Genomic DNA, 8,233 nt, shown 5'->3' with positions numbered 1-8,233 from the left:
TGTGTGTATATCTGTGTGTCGGGGGGTAGAAGCAGGTTTGCTCCTGGCAGTCTTGTTTCACTCTTCTTTATTTTCTGCTTTCCTTTCTTCTCTCGTCATTATTGTTTCCACACGGATGTTTGCTGGCAGCCTGGAGTCAATTCAAGGAATGCTATTAAGAAAAAAGATAAAGTCAGGAATCTATTTGCAACAGAGATATGGAAAACAAGAATAAAATTTGTAATAGCTCTCCGGGGGGAGAAGACCTCTTACGAAAATAAATTACGAACTGATGTATTTGTTATACTCGACTGACAGTTTGGAATTCAGAGCCCTAATTTTTTGTTACATGGAAGTCAAACATTATAAGGCTGTTTTCCCATTTTGCTGGTCCTTCCTGCTTAAACAACTTTAGATGTTCTGAAAATTATCAACATTTCTATTTTTCAGATATCAGAGCTGCCAGGTTCTTTGTATTTTGTATTTTATTAATCTTTGACCCTCCTTTTAATGTTCTTCATCACACTTTTTCCTTTACTTTCCTTTGCTTTGGGTTATAGTTTTTGCTAAGGCATTCATGTGGCTATTCAAGCGAAAACCCTCCAGCCCTCTCCTCCTCAGGCAGCAAATTCGACTCTGTGACCCCTGAGCTCTGTTTGCTTGTATGTATGCGTCTGCCGAAAAACCACTGGGTTTATGTCAGGCTTAAGCAGACATATTGCCTCCTATACTCCTAATTGACAGACAGATTGACACCTTCACTGCCCAAACCCTCCACCCTCCAGGACCTCTGAGTCCCTTCTGCCCTCTGGGAAAGTGATGTCACCAGGTCAGGAGTTTTGTGAGGAGTGATGGGATTGATGTCGGTTCCTTTCCTGCATGTTGAACTCTTGTATTAAACTTTTCTGGGTCTTATAGCAGAGCGCAGTGCAACACCAGCATCTATATCTGGGAGTCATTTTTGCGTTATTATAGACAAGATAAGTATCTAAGTTGCATTCAGTGAAGTGTTTTACAAAAATAATTTTCTAGGTTTTATCTCAATTCAAGAGTTATTCAAACAGACAGCTTAATGAAAGCTTTAGCTTTTATTTTTCAAAGTCACTAATCACTGCACTGGCTTTTCAGTAAAAATCAGTTGAAGTATGTGCAAGAATTCTATATTTGGCATTAGCAGAGAAACAAAGACTGCGACTGTAGACTATGTTCAGACCAAGTGATAAGCAATGAGACTGAAAAATGAAGCCAGAGTAAAAATATTCAAAGGGTCAAAGCCACTGAGTAACTAACTTTGTTTCGGAATAATTCTCTATTTTGTTGTCTTATTTCATTGTTTTATGTAAACAACACTCTTCTTCCATATTTATTGATACAAAGTTGCTCTTGTAAAAGAGGAAATTTTTTTAAAGTGAAGTTGTTCACAGTTTTCCAAAATGTCTGGTTTTGATTCTTTGGCACCTGGTCTCTTCAGAAGTGTACCCTTTCTGCTGGTCAGTGGAGCACAGATGCTACACCTTAAATATGACTCATTAGGAGAGAATTCTAATGTCTAAACCCAGTCGCAGTGAGATAAATATCTAGAGAGAGAGATTTTTTTATATATTAGCACATAATTAGCTGGTTTCCACTGCATCATCCTTTTTAACCTAGCTAGCATTAGCTCACAGCTTATATGGTCACTCCAGTGTTTGGTTACTTGTCTCTTAAAAGGCCATAGAGGCTCCAAAACAGTAGTCCACAAACCAAACCAGTGACACATCCATGTTTTATACACTTTGCCTTAGACCCACTGTCTGTGTGCTTAAAAGTGCAGCCTCCCCATTTATTTAAATGATACCAGACTGAGTGGGTAGCCAGGCAGGCAGTAAAATAACAGCTGGATCATCTGTAAACGGCAGACACTGAATTCCCCATTTGTACTGTTTACCCCGTTACTGTTTATATTAATACTGTGATACAAAACCACAGAAGAAGAAACCTTCTTCCTCCTAGTATTATAAAGCTTCATTCATGGTTTTGGCACCCAATAAACCCTCATACTGATGGCTATATTAATCAAGCTTAGCATTCAGGCAGTTTCGACCATACTACCAAAGTTTTGCTATGCTGGATGGAAAAAAACTGTGATTTTGATTTTGTTTTCAGAGAAGCCTCCTTATTTTTTTCCCTTTTAAAAAAAATGCACACCAGCTCAAATTAATCCCTCATGTTTGTTCTTACATCCTTCTTCTCTTAGCGCTCTGTTAGTTTCCTTCTCTCTGACAGAAGCCTCTATTGTTGCAGTCAGCGAGCAGCAGTAACATGATGACCAAGAGGGCCTTCTCTCTCCACTGTATCCTGATGCAGTGCCTCAGTTTGCCCTCACTTGCTGTTCATTCCCAGTGTGGTCACGGGCCACTGGCAGCCACAGATCCCAGTCAGCCTCAGCCTCTGGTGGCCATTTTGGCTCCCTGTCAGTAAGAGATCATTACACAGCCCTACTGTGATAATGAAATCACGAGTGCACACCAATGGAGAGAGCCCAACATGCTGACGAATGCGTGTAGATTTCACCTGCTGCACAGACAAATTGAAAAACGGAGACTTAGATGCACTTGTGCATCTCCAGATGCACAAGTGCCGTCTGATTTGTTGTTGGGCATCTTTAATCTGTTGCAAACATACATAGCGTCTAACACATAAATTTGCAAACAGTTGTATTCAAGTGATACAATACAACTCATGAGCTTTACTGGGCATATCCAACCAGTCACCTTCTTTTCTGAGTCTCTTTAGATGATTTGCACATCATTGCACTTTGGCTTCTTTTACATGACAATTATGAATTTATACAACGTAATATGTATAATGGGTTGGTAACAAAAAGGTACATTATCAACTAAATTTGCAGGTTTAGAGCAGCAAAAAGTTATTGGTCATGTTAGACCTCCTGATTCTGTCAAAGCATTTATTATTCCTGTCAAACCAGGATGAGAGTGATTAAATAAAAACTAGTTTAGGGGCATCCCTAATCAGGATACAACAGCTGTGACCTCATGTTGCTAGCAGCTCATCTCCTCTTCACTCAGCACCCAGAGCAGCTAATGGAAACAAAACCCTAAAATCTAAAGTGTCATCACGATTTCCCTCCCCCTTCTCATCATCCTCAAATCCTTTCCTTTCCATAGCATGCTCCAACAAAGAGCATTGAGATTCACATCCCTTTACCCCACAACTCAGCACAAACCCATCATCACAGACTTCTTATGGGGAAACACTCGAGCTTATATCCTCAAGGCTTAAAGGTTTCTTTCATTATCAGAACCCTACACCAAAGTTTAATCCTCAAATGAGACCAGGACGAGGCCGCTTGTCATATTCTGTCACACCACCTCCTCCCACCACAACTCTTCATATTCATGAAGCAGATGTGAGGAAGCAGTTTAAGAACCTGAATGCTCGGAAAGCTCCCGGCCCAGACGGTGTGTCTCCTGCCACCCTCAGACACTGTGCAAACGAGCTGGCCCCAGTGTTTTCTGGCATTTTCAACTCCTCACTGCAGGCATGTCATGTGCCTGCCTGCTTCAAGTCCTCCACCATAATCCCTGTCCCCAAGAAATCTAGGATCACTGGACTAAATGACTACAGACCCGTGGCTCTGACATCTGTGGTCATGAAGTCTTTTGAGCGCCTAGTTCTCTCCCATCTCAGGACCCTCACGGCCCCCCTCCTGGACCCCCTGCAGTTTGCATATAGAGCCAACAGGTCTGTAGACGACGCCATCAACATGGCCCTACACTTCATCCTGCAGCATCTGGACTCCCCAGGAACCTACGCCAGGATCCTGTTTGTGGACTTCAGCTCTGCCTTCAACACCATCCTTCCAGACCATCTCCGAGACAAGCTTTCCCAGATGAATGTGCCTGATCCCATCTGCCGGTGGATCACTGACTTCCTGACGGACAGGAAGCAGCATGTGAGGCTGGGAAAGAATGTCTCGGACTCCCGGACCATCAGCACCGGCTCCCCTCAGGGCTGTGTTCTTTCTCCTCTGCTCTTCTCCCTGTACACCAACTGCTGCACCTCCACCCACCAGTCTGTCAAGCTAATCAAGTTTGCAGATGACACCACCGTTATTGGACTCATCTCGGACGGGGATGAGTCTGCCTACAGGAGGGAGGTTGAACGTCTGGTGTCCTGGTGCAGCCACAACAACCTGGTGCTGAATGCCCAGAAGACAGTGGAGAATATTGTGGACTTCAGGAAGCACACAGCTCCACTCCCCCCCCATCATCCTGTCTGACACCCCCATCACCTCTGTGGACTCATTCCGCTTCCTGGGTACCACCATCACCCAGGACCTGAAGTGGGAGCCCACCATCACCTCCGTCATCAAGAAAGCCCAGCAGAGGATGTACTTCCTGAGGCAGCTGAAGAAATTCAACCTGCCAACACGGACGATGATGCAGTTCTACACTGCAATCATCGAGTCCATCCTCACCTCCTCCATCACCGTGTGGTACGCTGGAGCCACTATCAGGGACAAACAGAGACTGCAGCGTGTTGTGCGCTCTGCTGAGAAGGTGATTGGCTGCAGACTCCCATCTTTGCAGGACCTGTACACCTCCAGGACATTGCGGCGTGCAGCTCGGATCTCAGCTGACCCTTCTCACCCTGGACACAGTCTGTTTGACCTGCTCCCCTCAGGCAGAAGGCTCCGGTCCATTCGCACCAGAACCTCTCGCCATAAGAACAGTTTCTTCCCCTCTGCTGTTGGACACATGAACAATAACCATATGACTGTACCCGCCACTAACACATGACCCTATGCTGTGTTCACTGCATCATTCCATGTTTGGCACTGATCACCACCTGCACTCATGTATATATCTTTCAACGTAGCACTCTTAATTCTTATTCTCATGTATATATCTCATGTATATCTCATGCACATATCTTTCCACGTAGCACTTTTAATTCTTATCCCTACTTTTATTTTTTTCCATGTCTATTTAAGTGCTATTTATGACAGCATGTTTGCACTGAAGCACCGCAGCAATTTCCTAATGTTGTAAACCTGCTCAACATTTGGCAATAAACCCCTTTCTGATTCTGATTCTGATTCTGGAGTAAAGAAAGTGTGTGCTCATTCGTGTCACAGCCTTTTTGAGCTGTGTTCATGTTCTGTGTTCATTGGTCGGACAGTTATCTTCACTGCCATGTGTCCCACTAATGAATAAAAATCGTCACGGAAAAGTTAAAGCAGATAAGAGTGAAGACGAGTCATCACATTGGAAAGTGGAACTGGGAGAGTTTGCGGAATCTGTGGAAATCCTGAGAACTTTGGACGTTTTGATTAATATGGTTTAAAAAATCCAGATTGAACAACTTATTAGAGATATTCAGAGTTGACTCAACATTTTTTAACATTCTTCCTTAACTGAAAACTCTCCCTTTCCTGATAATTCTATGTTTGTGTTAAACCACAGCCCTTAAATCCCGGAACGTGTCTGTGTCATTGTACTGATGTTCTGACACAGTATTAGTCAAGAGATCAGAGAGAAGACATCAAAACGAGCCCACTCCATCCTATCATCAGTTTGTGGTTTATATGTTTCATTGTCCAAGCACGTGTGTTTCTGCCTATGAAAAACTGAAAATGTACAGTGCAAAGGTTTTGAGCCACTCCTAATTTCTTTAGAATTTGCTTCTAGGAGCCAGACTTTCTTGTGATGTTTATTAAAATGGTCTTGAGCAACGATTCTCGGTGCTTTTTCACAGTTGTTTGGACATTGGCTGCTTTTTCACAGTGTAGTCCGTGCACCTGACCAGTTCAAGCAACTGACTGCTGACCTATGGCTTGTTCAAGCATAAAAAGGCACCTTACTCAAATGATGAATCAGTGTTGTGTCAAAACATAATCGAAAACTTCGCAAGGTACCAATTTGAAATTGCAACTTTGGGCTAGCAGCCTGTAGCAATTGTTCCCATTTATCTAGCAACATCAAACAAAAAACTTAAATGGCCTTCAAGGAAAACTATTCCTGAAGACTACTTAAAGAAATTATAAGAAAGATGCCAAAGGGAATTCAGGCAGTGATGAAAAATAAAGGTGGCCAAATACCAAATACTGACTCTCACACTACAATTGTACAAACTCTGTTTTTGCTTTCTATACTTTATTTCCATGTAGGCTTGCACATGTTTTAATATATCCCTGCACCTATTTCCAATTTTGCTAGCAAAACATAAAGAAATTTGAAGTGGCTCAAGACACAATATTGTAAATATGTCCATGTTCTTTTCCTTGTAATCCTAATTTTAGTTTACAGAATGACTCCAGAGCTGCTGTTTGAGTCTGATGGTTTACCACATTCGTTCAAATTAAAACATCTCAACACCTATTAGATGGATTACCATGCAATAATATGCAGATGTTGGATTATGTTACCTTATGTATTTGACAATCTCCTAGCACCACCGTGTGGATTTACATTTGGGATTTCGAGTGAGACTGAAAACATAAAGCAGTGTTAGCTTGGTTTTTATAACAGTGCCAAAATAGTTAGTATGGATAGGATCAGTGTTGTTCTCTTATTGGATGCTTTCAAATTTATATAAAACTCACCTCCCACTTTATTAGGTACACTTGCTCAACCGGTCATTAACAAATAACTAATCAGCTAATGACATGACAGTAACCCTTTAGCCATGCAGACATGGTCAAGATGAGCTGCAGAAATTCAAACCAAGCATTGGAATGGAAAAGAAAGCTGAACAAAGACTGTGGCATGATTGTTGGTGCTAGATGTGCTGAAACTGCTGATATACTGGGATTTTGACACACAACACTGTCAGATCTCAGTCCAATTTGGCATGCGGTGGAAGGGGAGAAAAATGTGCACCAACTGTTTCATGCTCTCACGCTAGTATGGATAAAATCTTGTGCCACCAAGAATTAAAGCTGTTTTGAAAGGACGGTTATAATGGGGTCCAACCAGGTAATAACAACATGTACGTAGGTGTTTTTGTACTTCCATTCTTCAACAACCATCCACCCATCCAACGTCTTCCATTTGTCCAATTCAGGGTTGCTAAATGTAGCTCACATGAGCTAGATGTTCCATTTATATCCATCTCCCTATTTATTTATTTCGAGCGTGAAAAAAGTAAATAAATACTTGAATTACATATGAATCGAATGAGTTGAACTCTATATCTTTTCTACACACCTATTGTGCAAATGTATTTACCACACAGGTCTGGTAAATACTAGTCTCTATTTAATACTGTGGATGTTAACCTGGGTGTTGGGTGGAAAAAGACCATGGCTGCTCAGCAAGCACTTCCCTGAATAAATAATGAGGTCGGAAAAAATGTAATTGGACAATGCATCAGTGTCTTCAGCACCTTGTTTAGGCTCTGTGGTGAGGCTCGTCTTTCTGTTTATATCTGGATTATAGATCGAGTCTGGAACGGAGAAGGCTCCCTTTGTAATTAACTGTTATAAAACATTATACAGAGGGCCCGTGGCGTTAGTGTGTAAAATCAAAGGCCTGAACAGTTATTCACTGTTTACACAAATAGCAACCGCGCTTAGCTTTCCCCTGCTCGGGATAGCTTACACTGACACACACAAACACATGAGAAAATAAATGGACAAGAAAACACCGAGAGAGGTTTTCGGAAAACCTCAGATGTCTCACAGTGATTAGGTTTTCGTAGATGTGTCTATCGCTCTTCGAACATGCTGTTATCCATTCCTTCCCTACCAGACGAGATGCTTTAATCATCTTCTTAGACATGGTCTTGGAAGCTCCGTTGATTTGGAAACCAGTGAAAGAAGCTAAAATACAGGAAGCCCAGTGAGGGCGACTTGGGATTCAAGCTGAGCCGCTTTGGTTTAGGGCGTTCTGACTTGCAGTAGTTATAATTTGCCCGCGGGGATCTGGCTGCACTGCGGTGGATCGTCTCCTCTCCCTTGTCATTTGCTTGTCTGTGTGTGGCTTCATGCTAGTGTGGATGTTTGTGTCCACCGTTCTCTGTGACGCACAACCAAACTAACCTCTGGGTTGCCTGGACACACTCCAGCCCTCGCTCTTTATCCCGTTTGTGTATGTTTTCTCATGCCAGAGCTACCTTTTTTTATGTTCCGCTTCATTACGTTCAAAAATGGCAGGAACCTAACCAATTGTAAGTCTCTCAAATTATTCAATTATTACTGCTTACAATTACCAGACACTCCCTTTATTGCTTTCACCTAAACACAGGCGGC

Source organism: Astatotilapia calliptera, chromosome 17 (genome assembly GCF_964374335.1).
Source record: "Astatotilapia calliptera chromosome 17, fAstCal68.1, whole genome shotgun sequence".
NCBI lineage: Eukaryota > Metazoa > Chordata > Actinopteri > Cichliformes > Cichlidae > Astatotilapia > Astatotilapia calliptera.
The sequence above is the reverse complement of the archived record's forward strand: the minus strand, read 5'-3'. Positions refer to the sequence as shown.